General features: G+C 39.0%; 1 pseudogene; it reads left to right on the top strand.

Moving 5' to 3' along the window:
* Nucleotides 1-1880: 1880 nt before the first annotated feature.
* On the top strand, nucleotides 1881-3213 carry LOC138156982 (biogenesis of lysosome-related organelles complex 1 subunit 2-like; annotated as a pseudogene).
* The last annotated feature ends 19401 nt before the right edge of the window (nucleotides 3214-22614 follow it).

The raw sequence follows: 22614 nt of genomic DNA, 5'->3' as shown, positions 1-22614 counted from the left end.
AGCAGAGGCAGACCTGATTTTAGCAATCTTCCCACTCCTCCAGTCTTACCATCCTATACCCAGCTTCCCTGCCTTCCAACCCACTGGCATCACCAATAGGTACCATCTCCTCCTCTTCATGCCAGGCTCACCTTTGCTTGTGCCATTGCAGTTGTTGGTAATGTGCTGCTCCCTCTGCTCCTGAATCCTAAATCCCACTTCCTTCTCAATTCTGTTCCTTTCAGTTGAACACATTTATTAAATCTCTACTATGTGCTCAGCCCTAGAGACACAAAAACAATTAGCACCACAGACCCTGACCTTAGAGAGAGAAAGCCAGTCTCAAGGTATCTCTCTCTGCAGTATTTTTCTGCCAACTGGGGCCTTCTTTGAGGCCACAGGTTTTGAAGTCTAACTTTGGATTATGCTCTGTTTCATATTGTTATCTGCCTCTTATTTCTGAAACCCCTTGTGAGTGTGAGCCACCTCTGTATAGGTTTTGGGCCTCCTGCTTTTCTGTCTTTCACAGACTTTGAGTGCCCTGAAACCAGCTCTCAGTTCTCCTTTTCTATTTCTTCCCAGTGTGATCACATTAGGATATGCATGGAGGACTCAGAAAAAATTGGATTCAGATTTGTTCAAGGTCATACAGGTACTCTCTGTGTGAAGTTGGGCCTCAAAACTAGGTGCTCTGGTTTTAAAACCAGTATGCGCCTCACCACATCACAACTGTCAGAACTGGAGGGATTCCAAACCAGAAGGAGAACAGGTGGGAATTTTGAAGCTTTCCATCTATCTAGCTTTCTACCCTGTGGGCACTCTCTGCTAGTAGCCCTCCCCTAGAATTCTCTTGTCCTGTTTTCTCTGAGGCTTTGCTGCCCTGGTCCTGGTAAAACTGAACTTCCAGTCCTGGAGGGCAGGGTGTATGCTGTGGCTGGGGGTAGAGAGGATAGTGGGGGCTGGGCCCAGGGGATCAGAGCCCCCAGGTTCTGTCTGCAGGTGGGGCCCTTCCAAGTCTTGGAGGGCTGGGCCAAGTCTGGTGTCACATTCCAGGCATGTAAAGACACAGCTGCTCCTCAACAGGTATGTAGCCCTACAATTATCAAGGAAACAGAAGACTTGAAGCTTTTCAAGCAGAGAAATTAAAGGTTCTTTGGCCAAAGGCTGAGAGGCTTTGGGGCTGAGATGGTCTGTGGGCACTGAATGAATTTTGCCACTTACTCCTTGCCCTTTTCACAAATGTTAAAAGCAGAAAGTCAGAGTTATAAGAGACTTTAGAAGCATAGACCATGTTAGAGCTGAAACTGCAGAGATAAACTAGGGTTACCCTTTCATTTTATTTGGGAAATAGGTCTAAATTCCAGTCTTCCTTGTCCTGGGAGGCTTCTGGTGAGTACTGAGTGTGTATGCTCATATATGGGGCAGAGAGAAATAGAAGCATGTCCATACAGATTTGTATAGAAGTTCAGAGGGAGAAGGAAAGAGAGGGGAGAGAGACAGAGAGAGAGAGATATTGAGAGAGAGAGAGAGAGATATTGAGAGATAGATATTGAGAGAGATAGATATTGAGAGAGATAGATATTGAGAGAAAGAGAGAGAGAGAGAGAGAGAGAGAGAGAGAGAGAGAGAGAGAGAGAGAGAGAGAGAGAGAGAGAGAGAGAGAGAGAAGAAAATAGGAAGGGAGGAGAGAGAGACAGAGACAGGGAGAACCTCCTCTTTAACTGTTGGGTTTCTCAGGACCATAACCCCATATGGGGGAGAGAGGCCAAGCTTCATCTATGAGTATAGGGGATCAGGTATTTCCTCCCTCCATTTCCTTATTGAGGACTCTGGGAGAGAAAATGCCTCTGGGAGCCAGAATGGGACCAGTCCCTGTTATGTTCCACCAAGTATCTCATCTCTGCCATGGGTAGAGAGAACCCACATCTCTGAAACCTTGCCTTTCACTCCTCAGCCCTATGAGAACCTGCCATTCACTTCAATCATTTCTAGCAATTCCTCAGAGGTCCAAGTTTCCTGAGTCTATTCCCTCCTGGAGCCTGTGGTTTTTTTCCCAAACTGCTCTCCTAGTGTCTACAGTATCTTCTCTTACTATAAACAATAATCACTACCACTATAACCATCATTTTAATGATTATAAATACTATTGTAATAATCATGTTAATACCAATTCTTTTACTTTTATCAGTAATAACAATTCTAGTTGATTATGCTTTGATATCCTTCTTCGATGCTTCATTGTGCTGTAGAGGGGACCTGAGTTCTCAAAGGCTATGCACAGTAGACACAATAAGTACAAAGAAAAGGCATTTCACGAAGTTATCTAGTAAGAAAAGTGGTTACAGAACATTTTATCCCACAAATCAATGGCAGTCTCTCAAAAATAGGCCCACTTTCAGAAGAGGACAGGATGGGAAAAGGCTCAGGCATGGCAGCCACAGCGGAGGGCGTCCCTGCAGCCCAGCGGGAGGGTTTGGGTCGAGACGATGATGACCCGTGGTGGAGACGGCCGAGGAGGCCACGGAGGCCGCCGAGACGGACATCACGGGGCTGTGCCAGGACATGTTCTTCAAAATGGCCACGTACTTGACAAGTGAGCTGACAGCCACCAGTGAAGATTATAAACTTCTGGAAAATATGAACAAACTGAGTAGCTTGAAGTATCTAGAAATGAAAGATATTGCAGTAAACATAAGTAGAAACCTAAAGGACTTAAACCAGAAATATGCCGCCCTTCAGCCTTATCTGGATCAGATCACTTTAATTGAGGAACATGTAGCCGCTCTTGAGCAGGCAGCTTACAAGCTGGATGCGTATTCAAAGAAACTGGAAGCAAAGTACAAGAAGCTAGAAAGGAGATGAAAGAATTCTTTAGCACAAAGACTGAAACTACAAGAATGTTTTATAAGAAATATGTGGGATGGAACTTTATCGATAGGCTTCAGTTCCCAAAAGGGAGCGGTGCTGCTGACCCAATCCCAGCCCCGTCTCTGGCTGGGTGTGTAGCTCTGGCCACCCTCGCTGTTTTCCTCAACCTGTACTCCTGGAACCTCATCTTAGCGTGTGCTTCCTTGTGTGCCCTGGACCAAGGCTCAGAAATCAGGATCAACCCCGTCTGGAGCAGACACGGATGAGAGGCTCTAGGCTCCCTGGCTCCTCCCTTGCCCCACCCCCCTCATAACCTGTTCTTCAGCTTAAATAATAAATGCCAACATAGGAAAAAATAAAAAAGAAGAGGACAGGATGCACACATAAGAAACACGTACAGGGAACATGGGGCCAGAATTCGTGCTCTGAGGGGAACTCCTACACTACAGGGCTGCCAGGGTCTCATGATGATAGATTTTCTTATGGCATAGAGTCTGTTGACTGGTGTTCTGCTGAACTTGGGATCGCTGCTGGGTGTTGTTCACCTGGTTCAATGTGCTACACCAGGAATGGTTTCCTTGGGTATATGATTGTGGAGTTTCCCCTGGAGTATCTAGTTCCTGACTTTAGCAAAAGTCCTGAAGAGAGATTCTTTATCTTTTCCATAAAGGGAAAATAGAAGATACCACTTCTCTTAGAACCCAGGCACGCTCTTCATACACCCAGTATTGGTCTAGGGAAAAACTCTCCTAAAGAGAGGGAAATCTGTCAGTTTCCAGACCCCTTTTTTTTCCAGAAAGGGGAGTGTTCCTGTCTATGGATGAACCTCTTTTAAAACAAAAAATAGGCAGCCAGCTAAGGACTTACTGTATACATATAATTTGTTTTTGAACATTACTTCCTCCTATTAGGAGGATGCCCTTGCTTGTCCAGTCTCTGTTTGATTTAGGATTAAAAAATTCTTGTAAATTTCTGATTGTCAATTTTCATCCCCTTCAGAATCAGAGGTCATCCTCTTAACAGACTACCAGAGTCTCTCTGGGACTGAGTTCCTCTGATTTCTCAACCTCCAAATTCTTTTGGGTTCTTATGCAACTGAAAGGGAAAAAGAATGACAAGGAACAAAATCCTCCAAGTGAATCTGAGTTTAGTCAAACACTCTCCACCTCAAAATTTCTTTCCAAATTTCTGCCTCTATTGTGTGGACAGCTACAAGCCTTTCAGACATTGAAGAGGCTTACATTTTTATTAAATATAATAGTTGGGACATAACCAACAAGGTTTGGATTAGTAACTTTCTTCAAATCACTTCAACTCTATACAACTCATCCCCTTCTCCAAGGAATTATGGACTGGATGTAATTATGGCTAAATTCACAGGAAAAAAGACTGACATAGTAAAATTCTTTATCAATACTAGAGAATTTCTGGACTTTGGGGAAGAATTGTTCTATTACCACTGGGTATAGGTAGAGATGTGGAGGGGCCCAATGAGGTCAGAATTACATTTAAAAAAATGGTTACTCAAGGTTTAGTTTTGCCCCCTGCATGTGCAGACCACCTATGTGAGGGCCTGTGCTTCTGCCCACTCTGCTGCCACTGAGGCCTGCTTCTGCAGAGGTTAGGTAGATAGTTTCAACTCCTATTCATCACCTCCTAACAGTAACCCTTGGTCCTCTAAGCATCCCCAAGGAAGAGTTATCCAACAACCAGTGGTGCTGTACTGATAGCAATATGGAGGCACCAATTGATTCTAGATTATAGAAAGCAAAGGCTTACAACAGGTCTGCTTTTGCCACTGTCTATGCCAGTGCCCATTCTGTTGGGGTCCAAGTTGCTGCATATTCTGATACATGCTGCCCCTTGGGGTCTGTGCTGATGGCGTATTCTTCCACTATCACTGAAGTCAACATTATTGCCCATTGCCACCTTGTGCTGGGACCCAGCAATGAACTTTACTTGCCATTGTTTTCCTTTGCTGTCACTGCTAGGGTCTAAAATATACAGAGAATTGAGTCAAATCTATAAGAATACAAGTCATTCTCCAATTGATAAATGGTCAAAGGATATGAACAGGCAGTTCTCAGAGGAAGAAATTAAAGATATCTATAAGCATATGAAAAAATGCTCTAAATCACCATTGATGAGAGAAATGCAAATCAAAACAACTCTGAGGTACCATATTTCACTGGGTCAGATTGGCTAAGATGAAAAAACAGGAAAATGATAAATGCTGGAGAGGATGTGGAAAAATTGGAACACTAATATATTGCTGGTGGAGTCTGGAACTATGACCAAAGGACTATAAGTAATTTCATATCCTTTGATCCCAAAAGACTCATAATGGAGAGAGATGTCTATATTCAGAAAAAGAACTGAGTTTGAATTCAGATTGAAGCAAACTACCAGCTCTCTTTCTTTTTCTTGTTTGGTTTTGTTTCCTCTTTCCCATTGTTCATTCCATTTGATACAATCCTTCTTTATAACCTGACTAATGTCTAATGTGAAAGTATTTGCAGATCCTATACTTGACTGTATGCCACCATGGGGGTGGGGGGAATGGGAGGGAGGGAGAGAAAATTTGAAACTCAAGGAACTGTGGAACTGATTCTTGTAAACTAAAAGTAAACAAACAAATTAATAAATACCAAAAAATAAAAAAATATTCATCCATTTCACTGACTGTCAAAATTGTGTGCATGTAATTTGGCAAAATGATTCTTAATTATTATTTTAATTTCCTCTTCATTGGAGGCAGATTTGCCCTTTTTATTTTTGATACTCATAATTTGGTTTTCTTCTTTCTTTTTTTTATCATATTGACTAAGGGTCTATGAATTTTATTGTTTTTTTTTCATAAAACCAGCTCTTAGTTTTATTTATTAATTCAACATTTTTCTTAATTTCAAATTTATTAATCTCTCTTTTGGTTTTCAGTATTTCTAATTTTATATTTAATCGGGGATTTTCAATTTTTTTCTTTTTCTAACTTTTTCAATTGCATGCCCAATTCACTGATCTCCCTTTTTAAAAATTTATTCATATATGCACTCAGGGATATAAAACTTCCCCTAAGAACTGCCTTTGCTGCATCCCACAAATTTTGGTATATTGTCTCAATATTTTCATTCTCTTGAATGAAGTTACTGATTGTTTCTATAATTTCTTGTTTGGCCCACTCATTCTTTAGGATTAAATTGTTTAGTTTCCAATTAATTTTTAGTCTATCTTTCCATGGACCTTTATTGCATATGATTTTTATTGCATCATGATCTCAGAATGATCCATTTAATATTTCCGCCTTTCTGCACTGAATTGTGACATTTTTGTGTCCTAGTACATGGTCAGTTTTTGAGTATGTGCCATGTACCACTGAGAAGAAGGTATATTCCTTTTTATCCCCATTCAGTTTTCTCCAGAGATCTATCATACCTATCCACTCTAAAATTCTGTTCACCTCCTTAACTTCTTTCTTGTTTATTTTGAGGTTGGATTTATCAAGTTCAGAGAGGGGGAGATTAAGGTCCCCCCACTAGTATAGTTTTGCTATCTATTTCTTCCTCTAATTCCCTTAACTTCTTCTCTAGGTATTTGGATGCTATACCACTTGGTGCATATATGTTAAGTAATGATATTGCTCCATTCTTGGTGGTGCCTTTTAGCAGGATATAGTTTCCTTCCTTATCTCTTTTAATTAGATCAATTTCTTCTTTTGCTTTATCTGAGATAAGGATTGCTACCCCTGCTGTTTTTACTTTAGTTGAGGCATGATATATTTTACTCCAGCCTTTTACCTTTACCCTGTGGGTATCCCTTTGTTTCAAATGTGTTTCTTGTAGACAGCATATTGCAGGATTATGGTTTTTAATCCATTCTGCTATCCACCTCCATTTTATGGGCAAGTTCATCCCATTCATGTTCACAGTTATGATTACTATCTGTCTCTTTCCTTCCACTCCATTTCCTCCCTTGTTTATGCTTTTATTTTTCTCCCCTTCTCCCTTCCCCTCCTTAAGAGTTTTCCTTTTGACCGCTGCCCCCCTCAGTATTTCCTTCTTATCAGCCCCCCTGCCTTTTACTCCCCTGTAGCAGCAAGCACCGCAAGCGTCCTCAGGGTTTGCTGCCAACACAGGTTCTTGCATCTGCTTTGATAAAGGAAAGCAACTCAAAATGGGTTAACAAGCTTACTTTAATCAGTCAAACATATATCGTTTACTTCGTTCAGGGCAAAAAGGTCAGCACCCCAAACTTCAAAGTATACAGGCAGAATTATCAAGACAGAAACAGATCAAGTAGACAGCTTTCCAAACTGTCCAGCCATTACATCCATACCAAATCAACATCTGGGTTTTTCAAAGCCGGGGGGCTCTGGACAACGGCTTCCCAGAATCCATATCAAATCACAGAACACTTCTCAAAGTGAGCCCCCAAAACAAAGCCTCACATCAGGGCTTATATAGCCTTCTCCTGGCTCAGAGAATGTAACAACCTTCTGGACCCACTGGCTAATCAAGAAGTATCTGCTGAAAAACAATCCTCCCACCCCAGGCTCCAGGTGCACTTTAGCCTAGAGGCAGGGAAGATCTTTAAAATTTACATTCCCATTACATCCCCTTCCCCCTTATTTCTTCCCTCCCTTCTAACCACCCTCCCCCTTCGTAGCCCTTTCCCCTCCTACTACCTGTAGGATATGATAGATTTTTATATTTAATGTAGTATATTATTTCTTCTTTGAACCAAGATATACAAGAATAGATCTCATGCAAAGCTCCTCTCCTTTCCCTCTATTATGATAAGTTTTGTGTCTCTTCTCTATAGAGTCCTATACTTAACTGGTTGTGTTATTCCCTCCTTGCACTAGAACCAATGAGGGAAAAGTTCATATAATGTTCATCTCCCTCCCTTCTTTCCCTCTACTATATTGTTTTTATGCCTCTTTGTGTGGTATAATTTACCCTTTTCCACTTCATTTTTTCCTCTTCTTCCATTGCAGTCCCTTTATAGCCCCTAATAAGGTTTTTTTTAATCCTCATTTTGTGTAATTTATACCCAAACTCTCTATTTGTCTATAAACAGTTTGCTCTTATTAAATAACAGGGTGTGTGTGTGTGTGTGTGTGTGTGTGTGTGTGTGTGTGTTTTGCTTTTTTACCTTTCTATGTCTCTCTTGCATCTCATAATTGGAGTTTGAATTTTCCATTGTGCTCTGGCTTTTTCATCAGGAAGGTCTGGAAATCCATTATATCATTGAATGACCATCTTCTTGCCTGGAAGAATATGTTCAGTTTCGCTGGGTAGGTGATGCTTGGTTGTAACCCAAGCTCTTTTGCCTTGCAACATTGCTCATCTTCTGAAAGAAATCTCAAAATGAAAACTCCCCAGAATATTATAGTCAAACCCAGAACTCCCAGATCAAAGGGAAAATAACTACAAACAACAAGAAAGAAAGAATTTAAGTATCATGGACCCTTAGTTAGGATCATACAAGATTTAGCAGCCACCGCTAAAAGAAAAGGAGGGCTTGGAATATAATACTATGGAAGCCAAAACATCTGGGAAACTGAGTACAATTCTATAAGGTAAAAATGGATATTTAATGAAATAGAAGACTTACATGCATTATTGATGAAAAGTCATAGCTGAAGAGAAAAATTCACAACACAGGACTCAAGTGAAGCATAAAAAGGTAAACATGAATGAGAAATCATAAATGATTAAACAAGTTCAAATTGTTTATATTTTATGTGGGGAAAAGTTACATGTAACTTTTAAGAACTTTATCATCACTAAAATTCTTAGAAGAAGTTTAATTAAACAGTAGGTCTGGGTGTGTTTCTATTATGTTGGAATAATTACAAAAGAAGAATAGAGGCGTGAGGAAGAGAAATGTATTAGGAGAAGGGGGGAGGGAAAGGAATGGCAAAAATTGCTTCATATGAGTAGGATGTGCAAGGAAGAGTTTATACAATGGAAAGATTAGAGAGTGGAGGGAACAGGAAACTTTTAACCTCAATTTCATCTGATCTGATTCAAGGAGGGAAGAACATACACATACATAGTTGGGCACAGAAATTCATCTTACCCTACAGGGAAGTAGGAGGGAAAGATGGGTGATAAGAGGGAGAGTATATTAAGTGAAGCAGTGGTCAGAAGCAAAACAGAAAAAGGGACAAAGTCAAAAAGAGAAAGATAAATATAAGAGAATAGGCTAGAGGCATCTAGAAGTCAGTATTTATAATTATGAATATGAATGGTTTGAATAAATAACATAGATAGAATAAGAATGTAATAAGATAGCAGAATGGATTGGAAATTAGATCCCCAAAATACACTGTTTATAAGAACCACACTTTTAACAGTGAGGTATACATAGAATTAAACAACTTGTTCAGCCATTCCCCAACTGATGGGCATCCCCCCCAACCTCCAATTCTTTGCCTCCACAAAAAGAGCTGCTATAAACATTTTTGTACATATGGGTCTTTCTCCTATTTCTATAATCTCTTTGGGATATAACCCTAGGAGTGGTATTGCTGGATCAAAGGGTATGAAATTATTTATAGCCCTTTGGGCATAATTCCAGATTGTTCTCCAGAAAGGTTGGATCAGTTCACAATTCCACCAGCAATGCATTAGTGTTCCAATTTGCCCACATTCTCTCCAGCAATTGTCATTTTCCTGTTTTGTCATCTTAGCCAATCTGACTGGTGAGATGTGGTACCTCAGAGTTGTTTTGATTTGCATTTCTCTAATCAGTAGTGAATTAAAGCATTTTTTCATGTGCTTATAGATATCTTTAATTTCTTTCTCTGAAAACTGCCTGTTCATATCCTTTGACCAATTATCAATTGGGGAATGACTTGTATTCTTATAAATTTGACTCAATTCTCTGTATATTTTAGAAATGAGTCCTTTGTCAGAGACATAGGTTGTAAAGATTCTTTCCCAATTTCCCACCTCCCTCTTAATCTTGTTATATTGGCTTTGTTTGTACAGAAACTTTTCAATTTCATGTAGTCAAAATTATCCATTTTACATTTTATAATGTTCTCTAATTCTTGTTTAGTCATAAAGTCTTTCCCTCTCCACAAGTCTGATAGGTAAACTATTCCTTGTTTTAGGAGACTGCTTACAGTCTCAACCTTTATACCTAACTCATGCACCCATTTAGACTTGATTTTGGTATATGGTGTTAGATAATGGTCTATGCCCAGTTTCTGCCATACTATATTCCAGTTTTCCCAGAAGTTTTTGTCAAATAGTGAGTTCTTATCCCAAAAACTAGGGTCTGGGGGTTTATCAAACAATAGATTACTATAGTCATTGACTTCTGAATCTCATGTGCCTAATCTATTCCATTGATCCACTCCTCTATTCCTCAGCCAGTACCAAGTAGTTTTGATGACTGCTGCTTTATAATACAGATTGAAATCTGGTATAGCTAGTCCACCTTCACTAGCATTTCTTTTCATTAATTCCCTTGATATTCTGAACCATTTATTCTTCCAAATGAATTTTGTTACTATTTTTTCTAGCTCTATAAAGTAGGGTTTTTTTGGTAAATTAATCAGTATGGCACTAAATATATAATTTAATTTAGGTAAAATTGTCATTTTTATTATATTAGCTCGACCCAGCCATGAGCCATTGATATTTTTCCAATGAGTTAGATCTGACTTTATTTGTGTGAAAAGTGTTTTGTAGTTATGGTCATACAGGTCCTGGGTTTGTTTTGGCAGGTAGATTCCCAAATATTCTATAATGTCTACAGTAACTTTAAATGGGATTTCTCTTTCTATCTCTTGCTGTTGATTTCATTGGAAATATATAGGAATGCTGAGTATTTATGTGGGTTTATTTTCTATCCTGCAACTTTGCCAAATTTATTTATTGTCTCAAGTAGTTTTTTACTTGATTCTCTAGGATTCTCTAAGTATATCATCATATCATCTGCAAAGAGTCATAGCTTGGTCTCTTCTTTGCCTAATTTGATTCCTTTGATTTCTTTTTCTTCTCTGATTGCTACTGCTATCATTTCTAGTACCAGATTGAATAAGAGGGGTGATAGTGGACACCCTTGTTTCACCCCTGATCTTATGGGAAATGCTTCTAGCCTCTCCCCATTACATATAATACTTGCTGATGGCTTTAAATAGATGCTCCCTATTATTTTAAGGAACCCTCCATTTATTCCTAAACTTAGAAGAGGAAGATTTTGATATATATGGTGAAGGAAAAAGGTCTAAAGAGAGATTACTGAGCAAAAAAAAAAAAAGAAAAAGGTATTCAACTTGATTTGATCCCAACAGTAGATAAAACCTAGAACTCAAACTCCTGAAACCTCAGCAGCAAAAATGAATAAACAAACAAAACATTAAGATTTTTAGAGTGTCAGGGATCATAACTAAGGAACAAACCTAAAATAGGAGAATAAGTCAACAATATCTATAATTAAAATCTCAAAGTAAAAAACAGCCTGCCCACAAGAACAATTAGAATTATTCTAAGAAGTGATATGAATCTGTTAAAAAACGATATTATAAAAGAAATGGAGGAGATAATTAGGAAAAAAGGATCAACAGCTTAACAGAAGAGGAATAAAAACTTGCCCTAGTAACAAACTCCCTAAAAAACTGAGTGAACCAAATGGAAATTAATGACTCTAAGAGACAACAAGAATTCTTAAAATAAAGGAAAAAAAACATGAGGAAAATAGAGGAAAATGTAAGCTATCTCATATCAAAAACTATTGACCTGGACAAAAGATCAGTGTCAGGGAGAGGTAACGTAGGAATCAGAATTTCCTTAAATCCATGACCAAAAAAAATATAATAATTTAGGGGTGATATTTCCAGAAATATTTTTAAAAATTGTTCAGACATATTAGAACAAAACCAGATACACTCACTATTGCAATGACAATAAAGAGAAATTGAGGTAGTAACCATAAGTAAAGATTAAACAAAATTATCATTGTTTGCAGGTGATATGATGGTGTACTTAAAGAACTATAAAGAGCAAATTAAAAATTTATTGAAATAATTTATGACTAACACACTTCCAGGATATAAAATCCACACAAATTAAATCAATATTGCTTAGCAGGAAGAGAGAGAAAAAGAAATTCCATTTAAAATTACTACATGGGGGAACAGGACCAAGATAGTGGAGTAAAGTGAGCATTTTTTGCTGAGTTTTCCCAATATTCCTCTCTAAACAACTTTAAAAAGCATGCTATGTCAAATTCTAAATTGGATAAGCAACAAAAAGTCACAATGAGTTACTTTGATAGACAAGGATAGTTTAGGAAGACAGAAAGAGAGGCCTACAGACATTGAAATAAGGATTGTTTGGAGTGTGACACAATCAAAGGGATTCTAGGTATAGGTCTTGGAGGTAGCAGTGGCAGCAATATCAACAGCATTATCAAGTATACTCAGCACCCAGGGACCATAAAGGGGTTGAATATCTGGTTAGAAAGAGATTAAAGGGACCTTCATGCTATCACTGGGTGCAAGGATAGGCAATATTTGTCAACATCATTGCCCATTACCCAGTTCTAGGTCACAGTTCTAGTGCAAACATCAATGTTTGCAGCTGCAAAGGATCAAGGGTCCTACCTAATTATACCTTCAGAGTGGAGAAAAGTCATGGTCACAAGGGAACAGAGGTGCTTGGGTAAGGACCACAGCATAAAACAGGAGGGCATTGACCAAATCTCTCCCAGAAGCACACAACCTTGGAAGCACTGACTCCTAAAGAAGCACAGGCTCCTAAATCTAACTGTGAAAATAGGAGAATATAAAATCCTGAGCCTTGGGATAGGGAGGAAGATTTTTTTTCCCATTTCAGTGTCCCCTTCCAGAGGTAAGCAGAGTCCAATTCTAATATAAAGTCCAAAGTCAAGAAATAATCTGGCAAAATGAAGTAACAATTAGAACAAAATGAACCTGACCATTAAAAAGGAAGCTCAAGATATAAACTCAGAAGAAGACAATAACCCCAAAGCATCTATAAGCAAAGTCTCAAAGGAAAATGCAGATTGGGTACAAACCCAACAAGAATTTCCAGAAGAGCAAAAGAAAGATTTTTTCTTAAAAAGAGCAAAAATAATTATTTTAAAGATTAAATCAGAGGATTAAATAAAAAAAAACTAATAAAGGAAATGAGAATGCAAGAAAGTTATGGAAAGAAAAAAATGGTGAAACAGGCAAAAAAAAATACTGAAGAAAATAATTCCTTAAAAATCTAAGTTGGCCAAATGCTAAAAGAAAATATTTCCTTAAAATAAGAATTGGTTAAATGTTTTTTTAAAAAAAGGCACAAAACCCCATTGAAGAAAATAACTCCTTAAAAATTAGAATTGGTCAAATAGAAGCTAATGACTCCACAAGACATCAAGAAACAATGAAATAAAGTCAAAAGAATGAAAGAAAAAATAAAAATAAAAGGAAATGTGAAATACAGGAAAAACAAGTGACCTTGAAAATCTGTTAAAGAGAGATAATTTAAGAATTATTGAACTACCTGAAAGTAATGATTTAAAAAAAGAGCCTAGACATCATTATTTCAAGCAATTATAAAGGGAACTTGCCAGATATCTAAGAACTAGCAGGTAAAATAGAAATAGAAAGAATCCACTGACCACCTCCTGAAAAGGATGCCAAAATGAAAACTCCAAGGAATATTATAGCCAGATTCCAGAGCTCCCCAGTTCAAGGAGAAAATACTGCAATCTGCCAGAAAGAAGCAATTCAAAAAGTGGAGCCACCATCAGGATCACACAAGAGTTAACATTTACCATTATGAAGGAGAGATAGGATTGGAATATGGTATTCTAGAGGGCAAAAATGCTAATATTATAACTAAGAATGACCTAGCCAGCAAAACTGAGTATGTTACTACTAGGAGAAAATGGATATTTAATTAAATAGAGGACTTTCAAGCATTCCTGATAACCAGAGTGGAATAGAAAAATTTACATTCAAACAGAAGACTCAAGAGAGGCATAAAAAGGTAAACATGAGTGAGAAATCATGAGAAACTTAATATGGCTAAACTGTTTACATTCTCAAATGGGAAGGTGATACATGCAGCCCCCAAGTATTTTATTATCATTAAGGCAATTAGAAGGAGTCTACTTAAACAAAGAACATGGGTATGATATATTATGTTGGGATGATTTTAAAAGAAAAAATGGAAGTCTGAGAAAAAGGGGTGCATTGGGAGAAGTGGGAAGGGAGAGGATGAATTGGGAAATTTGTCTCACAAAAAAAGTATGGAAGGAAGAGTTTTTACAATGGAGGGGAAAATGTGGGAGCAGGGAGTAGGCAATGCTTGAACTTCATTCTCATCTGAACTGGTTCAAAGAGGAAAGGATATATCTACACACATAGCTGGGTATAGAAATTCATCTTACCCAAAAGGGTAAGGGCTAAGGAGGGTAAAGGGTAAGGAGAAGAAGGGGTAAGATAAATGTGTGTGTGTGTGTGTGTGTGTGTGTGTGTGTGTGTGTGTGTGTGCGATAAGATTGAGGGTAGATTTAAAGGAAGCCATAATCAGAGGCAAAAGAGACTTTTCAGGAGGGGACTAGATAAAACAAAAGAGGAAAATAGAAGAAAATAAGACGGAGCAACATTAACTGTGAATGTGAATGGATTGAATTCACTCATAAGTGGAAGATAGCAAAACAGATTAGAAACTAGAATTCAACAACAAGTTATTTATAAGAGATATACTTGAAACAGATACACATGCACACACAGACACACAGACACACACACACCCAATAAGGAGTTGGAACTGAATCTACCATGCTTCAGTTGAAGTAAAAAAGACAGAGGTAGCAGTCATGATTTCAGACAAAGAAAAAGCAAAAATAGGCCCAATTGAAAGAAATAATCAGGGAAGCATATTGTTAAAATGTACCATTGACAATGAATTGCTATACATACTAAATGTATATGCCCCAAACAGCATGGTATCCAGATTCTCGAAGGAAAAGTTAAATGAATTACAGGAGGAAATAGATAGTAAATGTATATTACAGGGGAATTGCAATATACCCTTCTTAGACCTAGATAAATCTAACCATAAAATTAATAAGAAGTTAAGAAGGTGAATAGAATTTTAGAAAAGTTAGATATAATAGATCTCTGTAGAGTATTGAAGGGAATAGAAAAGAGTATATCTTTTACTTAACTGTATATAACACCTCCACAAAAACTGACCATGTATTAAGCCATAAAAACTCCATGACCAAATGTAGAAAAGCAGAAATATTAAATGCAACCTTTTCAGATCATAGTGCAATAAAAATTACATTCAATAAAGGGTCTTAAGAGAATAGATAAATAGTTATTTAGAAACTAAACAATCTAATCCTAGAGAATGAGCATGTCAAAGAAGAAATCATAGAAACACTCAACAATTTTATTAAATATAATGTCAAGAATGAGATAATATGCCAAAATTTGTGGGATGCAGACAAAGCAGTACTTAGGGGAAAATTTATATCTCTAAATGCTAACACCAATAAAAGAGAAAAAGCAGATCAGTGAACTGGTCATGCAGCTTAAAAAAATTACTAGAAAAAGAACAAATTAAAAGTCCTCAATTAAATACTAAAATAGAAATTCTGAAAATCAAAGGAGAGAGTAATACAATTGAAAGTAAAATAAAATTAAAACAACAACAAACCATTAGCCTAATAACTCAAGGTTACTTACATTTATCCCCATTGAATTTCATCTTATTAGATTTAGCCTCATGTTCGAGCCTGTCAAAATCCTTGTAGATTCAGACTGTAACCCACTGTAGTTAAGTCTCCTGGTTCCATATCATCATATTTACTAAAGATACTGCCATCAATATATTTATTCCAGACCAAAAAAAAATGTTAAATAGCATAGTGCCACACAAAGATCACTCCACTGGAGACCTCTTCCCAAGTTGGTATGGAACCATCAGTGACAATTCTATGAGTAGTCAATTAGTTCTAAATCCATTTAACTTACTCAAGATCACATAGTTAATTTAATGACCTAGGAAGGGTAAGGGGAGAATAATAACAATAGTTCCTTTTTCTATAGTATTTTGAGGTTTAAAAGCACTTTCCATTCAACAACTCTCTTCCTATTTTCCAGATGAAGAAACTGAGAAGTGATTTCCCCGTGGTCATATAGGTAATGTATAAACATCAGGATTCCTGACCAGTGGTCTTCCTATAATCCTTTGTTCCTTCTAAAATTTACTAGGTGTAGTACCCCACCTACCGAGCAACCTGTCTCTGGCCTGGTTGTTCATGAATTAAATTAAATTATTTACAGGAATGTATGTTAACTCCCTCCCCTCCCTGCCATGCTCCATCCTTTAATATACTACTGATCTTTACAGAGCTCAAAGAAAAGAGGGAAGGTGCAATTAGAACTTCTTGAAGGATGTTGAAGGACTTCCAATCTGGGTCTTGGAAGATGAACAAATCTTGAACAGAAGATATTATAGGAAGGGAAGTAGGGGTTTGCTGATGGGAAAAACATTCTGTTTGGAGCACAGGGAACATACAGGGAGAAGAACAGGACCTGGAAATATGTACAGGGGACCAGAGTATGAGACCTTAAACTCCAGAGTTAAAGAATCCTAGGGCATGTCAGTACCTTCTCTCTGACTTGTAATGAGGCATAGACACTATTGCATGTGTAGTCAAGGGAATTTCCCTTTGGGGAAATGGCTCAGATTCCCTTAAATTGACAGGTCTCCTTTTCTGCAGGATCATTTGGACTTCTGAGAAAGAACCAGAGGGACCATAGAGTGAAATTGCTGGGAGCTACCTGACTCTAATAATTCAAGGGAAGTAAAACTGTTTCAGCATAACTATGATGATTATGAATTTACAGGGAAGAAAAGGGATGGATCCCTTAGCTGACTTAATGGCAATCCTTACTTCCTGGAGGAAGGTGAGGGAGAGTCCTCACCCAGGCCCACCAGAAGAGGACAGCCTCTCAGCAGAAAGCCCTAAAAGGCAAAGATATGATATCATTACTCTAATAGGGCTCCCAAGAAGGGAGAGGTTTTATAGGCCAGAAACCCTGGGGGGAAAGTGGTATGGAACAGGTCTCAGCATCAACTTGGATCCTAGCACTGGCTGCCAGGGGGACACTTAAGACCTTTTAGCTATTTTACTATGCATGATCTAGACTAGTGATAAAGATGTGACTGTGCCAGAAGTGTTATCATTTGAACTGTGGCCTTTGTGTTTCTGGTGCTGCTCCTGCTCTATGTCAACACGTATATGTATGAGGAAACCACATTATGAACTGCAAAGATTAGGCATCCCCCATTACATGGACTAGATGCAGGGGTGGGGAACCTGTGGCCTCAAGGCTACATGTGTCCCTCTTGGTCCTCAGGTATGGCTCTTTGACTGAATCCAAACTTCACTGAACAAATCTCTTTAATAAAATGATTTGTTCTGTAAAACTTGGACTCAGTCAAAAGGCCATACTCAAGGACTTAGAAGGCTACACATGTGGCTTCCAGGCCACGGGCTCCCCACCCTGATGAGCTCAGGTCTTCTAAGGGGGTTGGGGGAGAAAAGGAGAGGGGGATGACGCTTGGGATCTCTAGTCTTCTCCAGAGTTAGTCACTCCTTCAGAAAGTGGTTGGTTTTTTCTTTGTTTTTTCTTTTTTTTGAGGGGTAAAGGCCCAGTTGCCTTCAATTGGGGTTAAGTGACTTGCCCAAGGTCACACAGCTAGTAAGTATGTCAAGTGTCTGAGGCCAGATTTGACTGCACCACTTAGCTGCCTCTCTTCTTCCTTCCTTCCTTCCTTTTCCTTCCTTCCTTTCTATTCTTTCTTGTTGCTATCTTTCTGATTGGGCTTTTTTTTTCTCTCCAATACACCTATGTCAAATTTTTCATGTCCCCAAGATCAGGATTGTCCAGTAATGTCTCTAAGGTCATTGAAGCCACTTAATTTGTATACCAATATAATTGCATATATATATATATATATATACACACACATATATATCTGTAATTATATTTCATCATAATTGATTTCCTTTGTAATCTTATATATTATAATCCTTTGTATATGTAAAAACATGATTCCATAGGCTTTATCAGACTGCCAAAGGGCTCCATGACACAAAAAAGGAAGAGTATTTGCTATAGAAGACCTTTAGGATTTTGCCACCAGAGGTATGGTATGGTAGGATCAATGTCTGCCAGGATACTTCACCATAAAGCCTAGATTAGTTTGTTCCCTAAAAGGTAAGGAAACTGATTTGATAGACCCAGGAGGCTAAGGTTCAAGTTATACCCTTATTGATATGAATTCCTTGTCACCTCAAGCCTCATCACCCTTGACGAGACTTCTCTGTCACCTGAAAGTATAAAAGAGGCCTTCCCTGGTATGCTTCAGACTTGGAGCACATCCCACAATCAGTGAAATCATCACACTCTGCCGAGACAACCAGAGGTATTTGGTCTACCAAGCTAAATGTTGTATCCTTGTTGAATATCCTTTCTATACTATGGCTAAGTAAGTCTCTCTTGTTAACTGTTGAATGACCCATGAGTGTTTAATTTTATTCCATTTGTGAATCTGAGCTATCAAGCCTAGCCAGAGTCAGGTTGCTCTATTATACTATCATTGGACCACTTCAATTGTTAGGCATTCATTTTCCCTTATATAGAGCTCATATCCAATTCTCTGTAACTTATTGATCGTAGGTCAGCCCTAGGAAAAACAAGCCTAATCTCTCTTCCTCAACATGGCTTAACTTAATTTAACACATGATTTCTGAGTCTTCTCATGTGTCTATACCTGTGCTTGGTTCCACTGGGTAACATAAATAGTCCAGGGCCCTCTCTCATCAAGAATCTATGTGGGGAGAGAGGGAAACTGAGGGCAAAGATAGAATTCACACGCAGCAGACAGACACAGCCTCTGTACTCTGGGTAATTAGAATCCAGAATGAAGGCTAGAGGCTGAGGTTTTGGCAGATCAAAGAAGGGGTAGCTCAGAATGGTTTCGGGAAATTTTTGGAGAAGGGTCAGTAAAGCTGGCTTAAAATGGAAGAGTGGGTGTAGACATCCAGAGAGGATTCCCCACAGATAGATTGAGAGTGGTTGATATTCCTTCCTCTGTGTGCTGACTCCTCCCCACCCCGGTTCAGAATGAGAGATGTATTACACCCCCCAACAGAGTTCAAACATGAAGAACTAGGCACAAGGCAGGGAAAGGCCTGTGGGGGTGTAGAGATGGGGGGTTGGGGTAGAGGGGACAGCTGTAAATTTATCCTGACTGTTGGATGACTTCATTTCAGCAATTATAAAGCTGAGGCAGCTGGGGTTTGAACACAGAAATCTGAGCTGGGCCCTAGCCATGAGTGAGCCCTACCTCCCTGATACTAAATTGTCAGCTGGCACAAAGGCCCTGGCCCCACAGATCTGCATGAGGCTGGCCCTGGAACCCTTGGCCCTCAGTCCTGGAAATGTCCATGATTCTCTCCAGTACCAGCCCCAGGGTTATCATCATTTTATTTCCAAGTCTGGCTTGGTGAAGGTGGAGTATGTCTAGGGTGGGGTGTTGACACCTGGTGCCCAGTGATGAAAGATTTGCCTTCACAAGCAGCAATGAGCAGAATCCCAGGCTTCCAGAGATATGAGAGAGTTCAGAAGTCTCTAGCCCAATCTCCTCCCACCTCCTAATACAGAAATACCAACCTATATTATCCCTCATAGGGAACCTCTTGTTTCAATACTCCACAGATGGGTAACTCATCACTTCACAAGGCAACTCATTCTATTTGGAAACAGCCCTAGTAGTTGAAACCATCTTCCTTATACTAAGTCAAGAGACATAAGCAGGCACTCAGAAGAGAAAAACCCTAAAGGAGACTGGAGTTCCTATAATCAGAGGTGGAGTCCAGAAAGATCTTGGACCAGGCTTACTAGAGTAGCAGTGGGGGAGGAGGGGTGGAGTCAGCTTCCTATAGATCACTGTGCAAGGAGTCTGGACAGCATATACCACAGGAAAAAGGGCCAGGGCTGTACCAGGAGCTGGGGACCCTCCAAGCATCCTGATACTCATTTCTTGGGGGGGGGGGTCTCAGGAGGAGACAGGACCAATTTGCTACACAGGTGTATTAAGCCAGTGGACCTGGAGGGAGGCTAGAAACCAGGAAAATTTCTGACATTCTATTGGGATGTTTTAGTATGATCTTTGAATCTTTTTTTAAAATTATATTTTATTTTTTAAAAAATAAGCAAAAATCCACCTCTCCCTCCAACCAATTGATTAAGACAAGAGCAGCTTTGCTTAGCTCAACAAGAATAAGTAATTTTGCTACTTTATGGCAGTCCTTCAAATGTTTCACAGAATCACAGAATATTAGAGACAAAAGAGACTTTAGATGCTATCCAGTCTAACCCAGCTTTGATGAGGAGATGTTGACTTGTTGCTCTTACGTTCTGTCCTCTGGGACCAAACAGAAAATGTTTAATCCCACTTCATGTGAACATTCTTCTAAAGAAGAATTATAACCAATGGAGTGAACAATGAGAAAGAAGGAATGAAACAAAACACAAAAACAAAAGAGAGAGAGTAGTTTGTTTCAATCTGCATTCAGACTCTGAAGTATTTTTCTCTGGATATCCTTTCACATCATCTTCATAAAATTTTTCTTTGTCCTCATCAGGGTTTGTCATGATGGGAGCATTACACTGATGATGGTTGGCATGACACTTTCCTGCACTACAGCACTAGTGGTAAATTATTTAACCAGAAAAGGATACAAGCCAAGACTGTAAGTAGAGGGAGAGCTGGTGCTCAAGTTTTTGTTTCCCAATGATTGTGAAGCTGAGATGCAACAGAGTGTGGATCAATTCTCTTCCACTTGTGCTAATTTTGGCCAAACAATTAACACCAAGAAAATAGAGGTTCTCCACCTGCCAGCATCACACCATCCATATGTGGAACCATCAGTTACAACAAAGGGAAATTTTGAATGCTGTGAATAAGTTCACTTACCTTGGCAGTGTATTTTCCAGGGATGTACACATAGATGATGACATTGATACATGTATTGCCAGTGGTAGTTCAGTGTTTGGGAGGTTCTGAAGGAGACTGTGGGAGAGAAGAGGTTATTAGGCTGTCTACCAAACTAAAGATATTCAGAGCCATTGTACAGACTTCATTGTTGTATACCTGTGAAACCTGGACAGTATACCAAACCACGCCAGGAAATTGAATTGCTTCCATTTGAATTGTCTTAGGAAAATTCTGAAGATCACCTCGCAAGATAAGGTAGTGGAAACTGAGGTCCTTTCTCAAGATGAGCTGCCAAGCATTCAAACTCTACTGCAGAGAGATGGGCTGGCCACATTGTTTGAATGTTAAACATATGTTTGCCTAAAAGACTATTTTACAGAGAACACACAAGGCAAGTGCTCACACAGAGGTCAGAAGAATCGATACAAGGACACTCTTAAGGTCTCTCTGAAGAACTTTGGAATTGATTGTGAGACATGGCACTAAAAATGAAACAACAGCACAGGACCACCCAGCATGGTATACCCACATCAAAGAAGACATTGTGCTCTATGAGCAAAGCAGAATTGTGGTAGCTCAGAAGAAACAGGAGATGTGCAAATTTAGAGACATCCCCAAATGTTCATATGGACTATTTGTGCCCATCCTATGGTAGAACTCAGAACGAGCTCATATTGTTCTGATCAGCCACAGTCAGACACACTGTACTTTGATCCCTACATACTGATGTCATTTTGGTCCTCTTTGAGCACAAAGGACAGCAACCATACCACATATTTGTTTGTATGTTATCTACCCCATTAGACTGTAAGCTCCTTGAGGGTAGAGACTATCTTCTGTTTCTTTTTGTATCCTCAGCACCTAGAACAGTGACTGGCATATAGTAGGTGCTCTCTGTCTGTCTGACTGTTTCTCTCTATCTCTCTCTTTCTATCCATCTCTCCGTCTTTCTCTCCCTCCCTCCCTCCCTCTCTCCCTCCCTTCCTCTCTCTCTCTCTCTCTCTCTCTCTCTCTCTCTCTCTCTCTCACACACACACACACACACACACACACACAACTTCTGCCCATTTTTTACAACATTGTGTGACTACTATTGTTGAAGAAATGAAGTACTTCATGACTGAAAGTCATTTAAGATTTTTCTTTTTAAAAATTTTTCCCGATGGGTTTCCTTAGCTAAGAACTTCACCAACAGTCAGTGTTCTGGAAATGTTTTTTGCCCAATTGGTCATATCTGACCCTTTATGACCCCATTTGTGGTTTTCTTGGCAAAGATGCTGGAAGCGTTTGCCATTTTATTCTCCAGCTCATTTTACAGATAAGGAAATGGAGGCAAACAAGGTTAAGTGATTTGCCCTGGGCCATACAACTAGTAAGTGTCTCAGGGCACATTTGAATTTAGGTCTTTCTAACTCTAAGGCTGGCACTCTTAGCTGCTCTGTACTGATGATGAGCTTCTCTGTATTTACTGAAACTGGTCCTCAGAAATAAAACTAGGTCTATGTTCTGTCTGGTCCTTAAAGCCTATAATAGAGCCTATCTTAGCTCTATTCAAACAAAGTCTTTGAGAATACAGGGACCACTCCATGCTATTATGAGGCATCAGAGAAGGACTTTATAGAAGAATTCTTAACAAAGTATGATGTTCTTAATCCTGTACGATACTTTATGTATTGTGGGAAGGGATGGAATTTTTGGGTAGATTAACAAA

Source organism: Petaurus breviceps, unplaced genomic scaffold (genome assembly GCF_028583685.1).
Source record: "Petaurus breviceps papuanus isolate PSGF00001 unplaced genomic scaffold, PetGlider_PUasm1.0 164, whole genome shotgun sequence".
NCBI classification, from domain to species: Eukaryota; Metazoa; Chordata; class Mammalia; order Diprotodontia; family Petauridae; genus Petaurus; species Petaurus breviceps.
The sequence above is the reverse complement of the archived record's forward strand: the minus strand, read 5'-3'. Positions and strand labels throughout refer to the sequence as shown.